At 46.7% G+C, this 13,153-nt stretch overlaps 1 long non-coding RNA gene across 2 annotated transcripts in view; it reads right to left on the minus strand.

The window, feature by feature from the left end:
* Window positions 1–13,153, minus strand: part of LOC137322921 (uncharacterized) — a 43,344-nt gene that overhangs the window by 28,527 nt on the left and 1,664 nt on the right. The gene's annotated exons all lie outside the window — the stretch shown is intronic.

Raw genomic sequence — 13,153 nt, forward strand, 5'->3', positions numbered from 1 at the left:
ACTCTCTCTCCAGGCCTCCCACTAAAAGCCTCAGCCTTTCCTACAACCCCCTCACCATGTCTCGCATTCTCCAATGGGCTCAGCCCTGAACCTGCTGCTCACTCCCTGCTCTGCCTCGGCTCAACCCTCTTACTTGTTCCCAGACTTCAGCATCCGCCACAATTATCCAAGCTTTATACTTATTCTGGGAGCAATGCCGCAAGAGATGAACCAATTTACAGGTATATATTTTTTCTACCGTTACCTCTTTTTCCCTAAAGGTGACAACTGGGGTATGGTTCTACTGGAGCCAGCAGCCATCCAGTACTTTGCCCAAGTGGTCACTCTTCATATGTGAACCTGTACAATGTGTTTTGATTTGACCATGGAAGCTTCCACATCTTAGTCCAATCTATTCTATGAATTTTATTCTCATCAAGGTGAGCAATGAAAATGCTAGGGAATTGAACACCTTTCATCTTGGACACCCACTCTCAAAGTCAAGCCCTCTCAGTTCAGTTATAGCACAGTTTGAAGCAGAGTAATGCTTCCTCTACTCTATCCCAACAACTTGCCACAATCCCAAGCTCAGAAAAGCACCCCCGTTGCATCAGTGGGACATGTTTCCATTTTACACACCAGCCATTCTGTGGCCTCTCTCAATTAGTACTGATTAGTATGACAGTAGACGCAGTTTGTACTGCAGAATCTAGATTGAGAATGCCAAAACTCATGTCGCATAAGATCCACTCGGCAGGCAAATAGATGAAGGCTTGGAACCCATCAGCCTGGGCTGGATTTTAAATCCTTTTCCAGAAATGAAAGACCAGTGTCCAACCCATTCCACCACTAGGTCCCTAGTTGAATCCTGGCCTGTTCTTACTTGATATCCACATATAAGGACTTCAAACAGTGGTCACTGGATAGCAGTCAGTAGTGGAACCTAGCTGATCCTCCACCTCCCTAGGACCAGAATGTAGAAGCCAATTATGGAAGCCCCACTACCATCCAGGCTGAGATCAGTTACCTCAATACAGCCTAAGGAACCATACTGGCCTGTATGATTTACGTTTTAAAAATTAATATAAAGTAAAAGATTATGGGGTAGAGTTTCCCCTTTAGGCGCAATCGGGAAATTGCACCCAAAATTGCGCTGGACAGGTTACAGTTCAAGTTTCCATGAACTGGTACAATTGGGCAGTGTAATAGAACATGATTGTTTCTTTTTTTTTCTTTCCATTATAAAGTATTCCTTGATGTATTTAAGAGTGGTAACCTGGTGCAGTTTAATTAATGCAGTTGAAAATGCATTTATCACCAAAAATAAGCATTTTTAATAGAGGTGTCCAGTCCTCTACCTGTGAGTAACCGGATTTAAAATAATTGAAAATGACTTTAAAAAACTATACTGAACCATTTAATAGTTTCATTGGTGTACACTGGTCAGTTTCTTAATAAATTAAATATTTTTGATATGAGAAAACTTTTAAAACATGCCTACTAGTGCCTGTGCACCTAAGAAAATGAACTTAATTTGAAGAGTCTTCCCTGACCAGCACAATCAGTGGAATCTCACAATGTCAACCTGGGGGTGTGGCCAGTTTTGTGGGCAGGGCCTGATCTGGGCGAATTGAATCTTAAACTAACGTAAAAGATCGCGGAAAACACGAACGTAGGTTGGTTTTGGGTGTAACTGACTTACATTTAACATTCCTCGATCTTTTGCGCTGGTTTGCTGATTCTGCCCCGGATTGTGGTGATATTACTGGCGGAAACTCGACCCCTATAAATTTAATAATTGTTTTGTTTGCTGTTTAAAAGATGTAAAGGTATGAGAAAATGTGTTTCAAAATTAAAAATAACTATCAATTCCTGAAGTATGCTTGATGATCCTTGCCATTCCAGACCTTATTGTGAATGATTGCATTGATATCCTGACTTTGATTGAAACTTGGCTCACGGGTGGCAACACCTTGACCCTTACTGAAGCCTCCTCACATGACTATACTTTCCACCACCTGCCTTGGCCAAACTGCCATGGCGGTGGTGTGGCCCTTATAAAATCATACCTTGGTCTCTCCCCTATTCTTCTGGTACCTTCTCCTCCTTTGAGCACCTTATTTAGTTCCAACCCTCTCGCCACTCTTTTATAATCCACGTTGCCTACCATTCCTCAAGCCCCATTCACCATAAGTTTCTTACTGAGATATCCTCCCTCAGCCTTTGCACTGAACAACTCCTCATCCTTTGTGATTTCAATCTCCAGCTCCGCTCTCTTTCCTCTTATTGCACTGACCTATTGTGCTCCCTAAATCTTTCCCTCCATATAAATTCTTGTATCCGTATTCACAACCATCCCCTTGACCTTGCCATCTCATATGATCTCACTAATCCCATGGTCTTGATCGCAGAATAGGCCATTTCTGACCACTTTCTCTTGTCTCTCACGCACCCGCTTCCCCCTCCCTTCCAACCCCACTTCCTGTTGCATCCGCAACTAGAAAAAACTCTCCCCCAAGTCATTAATAATTGCACTTTCAAACTGCCAACTGCCTACCCTTCATCACAAAACGTCTGCAGCTGTTGATCTGCTCAATCACTCTGTCACCTCCACCTTTAATTTCCTTGTCCCCATTGCTCTCCTCCATCCTGTTGTTTCTCATGGTATCACCCCCACCTTCGATAACCTCAAGTCCAAGGGGTGCAGACTTGAGTGTATTTGGCACACAACTGGTTTAGCCATCCATCATCAGATCTGTCTGGACCACTTCAAGCACTATTGGGCCTCATTCTCCTCTGGCAAAACTGTTCATTATTCCAGGAATACCCTAGAGAGCAAAATTAATCCCTGGCTTCTTTTCTCCACAATGAAACGTCTCCTTAAACCCCTCTCCTCTGCTCACTCCATCCTCACCTCTAATAACAAGTCCGGGGAACTCATGGACTTTTTTGTAACTAAGATTGGGACCATGTTACCTCCGCTGCTTCTCCCCTTCCCCTTGCCTACCAAACCAAACCTCCCCCCATGGTCTCGCTACCCTAAATCTAAACCCACATCTTTCTCTAGTTTCTCTCCTAACTCCAAGCTCATCTTGTCCATGAAACCAATCTCCTGCTCCCATGACCCATTCCAACTAAACTGTTGACCACCCAACTTCCCTTCCTAGTTGCTGGGTACAGTAGCATAATGGTTATGTTACTGGACTAGTAATCTAGAAGGCCTGGACTAATAATCCACGGGCTCGATTTTCGCGTCGGGTTACCTGTGGGTTTCCAGCGGGGGGGCCCCGAAAATCCCGATATCCGGTCACGTGACCGGATCGCGCCGAAATCCCGGCCACTTCCGGGTACCGCGCTGACGTGCGGGGCTGCGCGCGCAAGCCCCGCTGGTGGGAATCCCGCAGGTAATTAAAGCCAGCGGGGTTCCACTTGAGTGTACTTACCTTGCTTGTTGAGGTCATTTAATGAGCTGAAGCAGCTGTCAAAAGAGGAAGTGTGGGATTTTAGGTTCAAGGCAGTGAGTTTCACACACTGGGGGAAACAGTCTCTCTCCAACCAGGCGTGTTGCAGCCAGCAGCCTGTGGCAGGTGCCAAGGTGCACTCCACGGGGGAGAGCCCTCACCCACGCAGGAGGCCACCACGTCACATAGGGCAACCCCTGCCCTCCACCACCCCCCGCCAAGCCAGAGGACAGACTGACACGAAACCGCAGCCCCAGTCCGAGGAACCACCCACCTACCCTGCACAACCCCTCAGACCAACACCTGCCAGATGGGTGGTGCGTGGACACCCTCGGAGGACGAACAGCATGACCAGCCCCAGCAGCCTCGCAGTCCACGCCGTCCGCCGCAGAGACGTGGAGCCCCCCAACACGGTGTTGTTGCACGCCCACCTGCACAGCAGGAGGGAGGGCTACTGCAGGGAGAGACGCATCGCAGAGGGCACTACCCTCGCCACAGGGTCCACAGACCGAGGCGCAGCTCCCCGGACCTCTCCGAGCAGCAGTGCACAGGGAGGCGCAGATTCGCTCGACATGTAGTCGTGGAGATCTGCAGGCTCTTTCATGCCAAGCTGCTCCTGGCTGGCCCCAGCACCAACTGCTTACCTGTCGCTGTCAAAGTCACCACTGCCCTCTACAACTTCTCCTCCGCATCCTTCCAGGGTGCAGCCGGCTACACCGCCGATGTCTCTCAGTCGTCTGCGCGGAAGAGCCCTGCAAATACACCTGCACCTACTCTGCAGTAACACGATGGGTGGCATCAGTGATGGGTCCTCATAGTGATACCCAGGAGCGGGCATTATTGGACACAACGGACAGGATTCGCGGAGACATGGCAGTGGTGGTGTCAATATAATGTGTGCTGTTTGTTGCTCTAAAATTCAATATAGCCAGACTGGGCCTGCAACAGGCAGTGAGCGAACCAACACCAGGGAAAAACCTACTTTATCCTTGTCCTCACCAATCTGCCTGTCGCAGATGCATTTGTCCACGACAGTATTGGTAGGAGTGACCACTGCACAGTCCTTCTGGAGATAAAGGGCGCTAAATTGGGTCGTGTAGCGCCCATTGTTTCAGCGCTACACAGCCTCTCCGACATCCAAGATGGCGTCTTGGCTGCGCATGCACGTTTCCTGCCAGATGCCATCTTGGTATAGTAGTTAGCGCAGGCGCAGATAATGAACACTGGCATCATGTAAAGTAGGGAGGAAATGGCTTCAATCAGTGTGCAACGCTGATTTAAAGTGATAGACACTATTTTGGAACTTAACGCTCGACTCAATGCACAGTCTTAACCCCAACCATCTGAACATGTCTTAGAGTGCCTGGAGGACTCCCACCAGCACTATTTAAAGGGACCATGCAGGATTTACAGGTTAGTGACTGGATTATTGCTTCTGGCTGCCAAGACATTTGCAACTGTTTTTGGAGGTCTCCTAGACTTGAATATTAGGACGTGGGGATATAGCCTAACATTTAGAGCCAGGACGTGCAGGAGTGAAGTTAGGAAATGCTTCTACACGTAAAGGGTGGGAGATGTTTGGAACGCTCTTCTGCAGACGGCAGTTGATGCTAGCTCAATTGTGAATGTTAAATCTGAGATTGATAGATTTCTGTGAACCAAGGGTATTAAGGGATATGGGGCTAAGGCGGGTATAAGGAGTTAGTCACAGGTCCACCATGATCTCATTGAATGGTGGAACAGGCTCGATGGGCTAAATGCCACTGCCCCTTGCTGCCTCTTGATATGTGCCACCTTCTCCTGCAAGAAAACGAAACGTGTGTCTGGGTGATATGCCTGTCATGGTTGAATAGTCAGCATGTGTGGCCTGTGAGTTGTGGGTGGGTGGCTTTGAACAGTGGTAATGTGTAAGGGTGAGAGGAAGCATCTGATTTGAAGAGTTGAGTACTGATGGAAAGAGTTTATTGGTATGTGGGAGATGGGGGGGTGTAGTGTGGGGTGCAGTTGGTAGGAGAGGCCACTTGACAGTTGACCTCACTCACCTTGACCACTCATGTCAAAGCGTTGAACTTGTTCCTGCACTGCATCCATGTTCATGATGCTGTGCGCCTGGCATTGACTTCGTCCCCCACTGCCTCCCACTGCCTTTTGGGTATATGTCTGGAGGACCTCTTGCCCCCCCACCCCCCAACCTCACCACCCCACTGCGGATATAGGATGTCCCTCCTTCTGTCCTCCTCTTGCAACCAAGGTCTTTAGTGCATCAGCAGAGAACCTTGGTGCATGCACTCTTGCAGGCCTGGTACCAACTCAGATCGGCAAATTGGTGAGGTCTGGCGTGCAGATTGGAGGATTTGGGATTTAGTAGTGCACAACCTTTATTCAATGTTTTAACATAACTCATCAGTGTGTAAACATAGGGATCGGACCTGCATCTGTGTTTTACGTGTGCGATGTCTGATCTACGTTCAGACAGTAGACTGTTATTTTCAGCAAATAACAGGTACCAGCTACCTTTAAGAGATTTTGAAGAAAAATCCTCCCTTTAAGAGATTGAGCTCCCTCTGGTGGTGGAAAGTGCAAATTGCATTGATTCCATGTGCAAGGCCTGGAAAGGAACGCTGATTGCAGGTAAATTCTCAGGTGGGTACAAACTTGTGTCCTGCCTGCGTAGGGTCCATCGTGTGCGGGGCACTAGCGCATCGCGTTACCCCCATCCGAAATGGACCCTTATCCAATTTTTCCCCCAAAGTCCCGTCTTCATACTGGGGACACCATCCAATGTGCTGTGTGGCACTACCACCGTGCTAAATGGGATAGATTCAGAACAGATCCATCAGCTCAAAACTGGGCATCCATGAGGCACTGTGGGCCATCAGCAGCAGCAGAATTGTATACAGCACAATCTGTAACCTCATGGCCCGGCATATTCCTCACTCTACCATTACCAACAAGCAAGGGGATCAACCCTGGTTCGATGAGGAGTGTAGAAGAGCATGCCAGGAGCAGCACCAGGCGTACCTCAAAATGAGGTGCCAACCTGGTGAAGCTACAACACAGGACTACATGCATGCTAAACAGCAGAAGCAACATGCTATATACAGAGCTGAGCGATTCCACAAGCAACAGATCAGATCAAAGCTCTGCAGTCCTGCCACATCCGGTCATGAATGGTGGTGGACAATTAAACAATTAACGGGAAGAGGAGGCTCCATGAACATCCCCATCCACAATGATGGCAGAGTCCAGCATGTTAGTGCAAAAGACAAGGCTGAAGCGTTTGCAACCATCTTCAGCCAGAAGTGCCAAGTGGATGATCCATCTCGGCCTCCTCCCGATATCCCCACCATCACAGAAGCCAGTCTTCAGCCAATTCAATTCACTCCACATGATATTAAGAAACGGCTGACTGCACTGGATACAGCAAAGGCTATGGGCCCCGACAATATCCTGGCTGTAGTGCTGAAGACTTGTGCTCCAGTACTAGCCGTGCCTCTAGCCAAGCTATTCCAGTACAGCTACAACACTGGCATCTACCCGACAATGTGGAAAATTGCCCAGGTATGTCCTGTCCACAAAAAGCAGGACAAATCCAATCCGGCCAATTACTGCCCCATCAGTCTACTCTCAACCATCAGCAAAGTGATGAAAGGTGTCGTCGACAGTGCTATCAAGCGGCACTTACTCACCAATAACCTGCTCACCGATGCTCAGTTTGGGTTGCGCCAGGACCTCTCGGCTCCAGGCCTCATTACAGCCTTGGTCCAAACATAGGAACATAGGAACATGAGTAGGCCATTCAGCCCCTCGTGCTTGCTCCGCCATTTGATAAGATCATGACTGATCTGTGATCTAACTCCATATACCTGCTTTTGGCCCATATCCCTTAATACCTTTGGTTGCCAAAAAGCTATCTATCTCAGATTTAAATTTAGCAATTGAGCAAGCATCAATTGCCGTTTGCGGAGGGGAGTTCCAAACTTCTACCACCCTTTGTGTGTAGAAATGTTTTCTAATCTCCCTCTTGAAAGGTCTGGCTCTAATTTTTAGACTGTGCCCCCTACTCCTAAAATCCCCAACCAGCGGAAATAGTTTCTCTCTATCCACCCTATCTGTTCCCCTTAATATCTTATAAACTTCGATCAGATCACCCCTTAACCTTCGAAACTCCAGAGAATACAACCCCAATTTATGTAATCTCTCCTCGTAATTTAATCCTTGAAGTCTGGGTATCATTCTAGTAAACCTACTCTGCACTCCCTCCAAGGCCAATATGTCCTTCCGAAGGTGCAGTGCCCAGAATTGCTCACAGTACTCCAGGTGCGGTCTAACCAGGGTTTTGTATAGCTGAAGCAAAACTTCTGCCCCCTTGTACTCTAGTCCTCTGGATATAATGGCCAGCATTCCATTAGCCTTATTGATTATTTTCTGCACCTGTTCATGACACTTCAATGATCGATGTACCTGAACCCCTAAGTCCCTTTGGACATCCACTGTTTTTAACTTTTTACCATTTAGAAAGTACCTTGTTCTATCCTTTTTTGATCCAAAGTGGATGACCTCACATTTGTCTACATTGAATTCCATTTGCCACAGTTTTGCCCATTCACCTAATCTATCAATATCGCTTTGTAATTTTATGTTTTCATCTACACTGCTTACAATGTCATCAATCTTTGTGTCATCGGCAAACTTAGATATGAGACTTTCTATGCCTTCATCTAAGTTGTTAATAAATATTGTGAATAATTGAGGCCCCAAGACAGATCCCTGCGGGACTCCACTAGTCACATCCTGCCAATGTGAGTACCTTCCCATTATCCCTACTCTCTGTCGCCTTTCATTCAGCCAACTTCCTAACCAAGTCCATACTTTTCCCTCGATTCCATGGGCTTCTATCTTAGCTAACAGTCTCTTATGTGTGACTTTATCAAATGCCTTCTGGAAGTCCATATAAATAACATCCATTGACATTCCCTGTCCACTACTTTAGTCACCTCTTCAAAAAATTCAATCGGGTTTGTCAGCACAACCTACTTTTCACAAATCCATGCTGGCTCTCTCTGATTAACTGAAAATTCTCGAGGTGTTCAGTCACCCTATCCTTAATTATAGACTCCAGCATTTTCCCCACAACAGATGTTAGGCTGGTCTATAATTCCCTGGTTTCCCTCTCTCTCCTTTCTTAAAAAGCGGAGTGACGTGCAATTTTCCAATCTCAAACATGGACAAAAGAGTTGAATTCCAGAGGTGAGGTGAGAGTGACTGCCCTTGGCATCAAGGCAGCATTTGACCGAGTGTGGCACCAAGGAACCCTAGTAAAATTGAAGTCAATGGGAATCAGTGGGAAAACTGTGGCTGGAGTCAATCCTACCATAAAGGAAGATGGTAATGGTTGTTGGAGGCCAATCATCTCAGCCCCAGGACATTGCTGCAGGAGTTCCTCAGGGCAGTGTCCTAGGCCAAACCATCTTCAGCTGCTTCATCAATGACCTTCCCTCCATCTTAGGGTCAGAAATGGGGATGTTCGCTGATGATTGCACAATTCGCAACCCCTCAGATAATGAAGCAATCTGTGCCCGCGTGCAGCAAGACCTGGACAACATCCAGGCTTGGGCTGATAAGTGGCAAGTAAAATTCGTGCCAGACAAGTGCCAGGCAATGACCATCTCCAACAAGAGAGCATCTAACCACCTCCCCATGACATTCAACGGCATTACCATCGCCGAATCCCCCACCATCAACATCCTGAGGGGTCACCATTGACCAGAAACATAACTGGACCAGCCACATAAATACAGTGGCTACAAGAGCAGGTCAGAGGCTGGGTATTCTGTGGCGAGTGACTCACCTCCTGACTCCCCAAAGCCTTTCCACCATCTACAAGGCACAAGTCAGGAGTGTGATGGAATACTCTCCACTTGCCTGGATGAGTGCAGCTCCAACAACACTCAAGAAGCTCGACACCATCCAGGACAAAGCAGCCCACTTGATTGGCACCCTATCCACCACCGGCGCACCGTGTAGTGTGTACCATCTACAGGATGCAGCAACACGCCAAGGCTTCTTTGACAGCACCTCCCAAACCCGGGACCTCTACCACCAAGAAAGACAAGGGCAGCAGGTACATGGGAACAACACCACCTGCACGTTCCCCTCCAAGTCACACACCATCCCGACTTGGAAATATATCGCCGTTCCTTCATCGTCGCTGAGTCAAAATCCTGGAACTCCCTAACTAATAGAACTGTGGGAGAACTTTCACCACACAGACTGCAGTGGTTCAAGAAGGCGGCTCACCACCACCTTCTCAAGGGCAATTAGGGATGGGCAATAAATGCTGGCCTTGCAGCGACGCCCACATCCCATGAACGAATGAAAAAAAGCTGACATTGTAATTGGTTCCCTCTTCAAAGGTACTGTCCCCCACCCTTTCAAAACTCCCATTATTACCACCTCTTCAAAAAAAACACCTTTGATCCTTACAAACTACCAACCCATCTCCAACATCTCTTTCCTCTCCAAAGTCCTTGCATATATTTTCCCCTCTCAAATTTGTGCTCATCTTTCCTGCAACTGCCAAAGCACTGAAACAGCCCATTCAAAGTCACAAAAGGCATCATCTGTGACTGAGACCATGGTACATTTTACCTCCTTCTCCTTCTTGACCTCTCTGCTGCCTTTGACATAGTTGATCAAACCATTCACCTTCAGTGCCTCTCCTCTATTGTCCAGCTCAGTGGGACTTCCCTCGCTTTGTTCCAACTTTACTTATTCAATCATAGCCAAAGCATCTCCAGCAAAGGCATCTCTTCCCACCACTGCACTGTTACCACTGTGCCCCTCCTCTTCCTCATCTACCTTGGCGACATTATTCGAATACTATGGGGTCAGCTTCCACATGCTGAACAATACCCAGCTCTACTGCTCTACCATCTGTTTTAGCAGAGTAGAGTGAGGCTTGATTGTGCTTGAAGTGGTCCAGACAGATCTGATGATGGATGGCTATATTAGTTGTGCACGAGATATGCTCAAGTCTACACCCCTTGGACTAGGGGGAGCAAAGATGGGGGCCATCCCAAGGGAACAAGCAGGATGGGAGAGAGTAAAGGCTTTACTGGGGGCAAGGCCATCAAAGTTGGAGGAGAGAGAGTAGTTGAGCAGATCAACAGCTGAAGTATTGTGGCGAATGGAGGCTAGGCCATTGGCAGTTTTAAAATGTAACTGTAAGTGACTTATAGGAGAGTACAGACTTCACACAGAATCAGGCTCTAGTGGCATATCAGATCACTATCAAATATCATTTCAAAAATGTGTAGCAATCCCAATTTTTCAGGGACATAATGATACATGATATTTTGTGTTCCAAAAATCTATTGTGAAAAAAATTAACTTCCCTTTCCTATAAATTGCTTGTGAAACTACCAGATGGCTTTCTACCAGACTGACTTTCAGAAGATAGTAACTTAATGGCATTGCTTTGTCTAATTTTAGTCCAACTTTCAGGAATTGGTAAGGAGCTAACTTAAGTATTTCTAGTAAGTAATTGTATCTCACACAGAGAAATGCTGAAGTCAACAACCATGCCTTTTCTGAATTATCGCATCAATAGATGTATCGTTGCACTTCACCTGCTCAGAAGGAAGTCACCTTATTTGCGGTTGAGAATAGTTTTATGGGAATTATCACAAACCTTTCATTGCTAAGCACTTATTCTCGTGAAGAGATTTAACTCTTTATGCTCTTATCTTCTGCAGCTTTTAAAATCGGTTCCTTTCCTACCAGATGATTTAGCAAGTATACAGCATACAGATGAGCCTCAGGATCTCTGGGGTTTATGTCCTTTTTTTCTATTCGTTCATGGGATGTGGGTGTCGCTGGCAAGGCCAGCATTTATCGCCCATCCCTAATTGCCCTTGAGAAGGTGGTAGTGAGCCGCCTTCTTGAACCGCTGCAGTCCGTGTGATGAAGGTTCTCCCACGGTGCTGTTAGGTAGGGAGTTCCAGGATTTTGACCCAGTGACGATGAAGGAATGGCGATATATTTCCAAGTCGGGATGGTGTGTGACTTGGAGGGGAACGTGCAGGTGGTGTTGTTCCCATGTGCCTGCTGCCCTTGTCCTTCCAGGTGGTAGAGGTTGCGGATTTTGGAGGTGCTGTCGAAGAAGCCTTGGCGAGTTGCTGCAGTGCATGCTGTAGATGGTACACACTGCAGCCACGGTGTGCTGGTGGTGAAGGGAGTGAATGTTTAGGGTGGTGGATGGGGTGCCAATCAAGCGGGCTACTTTGTCTTGGATGGTGTCGAGTTTCTTGAGTGTTGTTGGAGCTTCATTCATCCAGGCAAGTGGAGAGTATTCCATCACACTCCTGACTTGTGCCTTGTAGATGGTGGAAGGGCTTTGGGGAGTCAGGAGGTGAGTCACTCGCCGCAGAATACCCAGCCTCTGACCTGCTCTTGTAGCCTCACTATTGCTGAACAAGCAGTGAAAGAATATCCTTTGAAAAATAGGTTGATACTGGAGAAGGAGGAGCAATGGCCTCAGCATCTCACCCTCTCCCCAAAAAAATGCAATAATATCACCAGGTGATTGCTTAAAGCAGAAAAGACACTGTCAATGTGTCTTTTAAATAATAAACAGTTACAACTGATTAGGTTTGAATTTAAAACTGACATATTTCAAATACATTTGCTTAAACACAAATCATGGAAAGAACAGTAATTAGGAGTTACAGAGCCCAGTTGTATGACGAGATTAATTAATTTGCACAATTATTGAGAAGATTGCTGAAGCTGCCAGGTTAATTGACTGTATCTGTGCTGATGTTAAATCCCCTCCCTCACATTGTGGGGATCACTATCTCTTCCCAGCCAGGAACCCGCAACCCCCAATTGATACTGCAGTCAGCACCAATCGTCATGCAGTGTAATATTGCTGATTTTCTCTTGAAGTGCAAAATGAGACTGGCAGTGAGACACTGGGAGAGGCTTTTTACCAACAACAACAATTTGCATTTATATAACGCCTTTAACATAGTAAAAACAGCCCAAGGCGCTTGACAGGAGCGTCATCAAACAAAATTTGACACTACACAATGGCTGAAAAATAGCTGCAGCTGATATTTTGCCCCCAGTACACCATGCAGCACATGCTTATGGCTACACATGCATATTTATATTATCTGTGTATATGCATAGACGGCAGTATCATGGTGTTGACCATACATTCAAACAAGCAAGCAGAGAAATCCTAGTCCGCAGCACAGTGAAACTAAGCTGAGAAAGTTAGATCTATGTTAAATGCATTGCATCCCCTATTTATATGCAGGACTACTTCAAGTAGAAGTAGCTCTGTAATATACTGGAGCATCAGGTGCTGTGAAATCAATTCCATTCGTATTATTGAATGGATTTCACAGCACCAGTGGCAACCGACAAGTAAAGTTGCACTGCACAGTTGTTTTAAAGTCACAATTTCCAATCCCATTTCTGGCTCCTGCAGCTTTCTCGTTGGTTGGGCATAATCTGCATTCTGGCCTCTGCGAGTTAAGTTGAGCACTAATCCTGTCCACAGTCAGAAAAATTACTAGCAAGTGCTACCAGCAGCAGGTTTATATTTGCCACCAAAAGCATTGCTGCCTCCTGAGGCACTGTGGCTCTCAGTGCCTCAAATGGCAACACCACCACCTCATTTACTTTGCAACACTGCTGCTGAA

This window comes from Heptranchias perlo, chromosome 6, assembly GCF_035084215.1.
Source record: "Heptranchias perlo isolate sHepPer1 chromosome 6, sHepPer1.hap1, whole genome shotgun sequence".
Taxonomy (NCBI): domain Eukaryota; kingdom Metazoa; phylum Chordata; class Chondrichthyes; order Hexanchiformes; family Hexanchidae; genus Heptranchias; species Heptranchias perlo.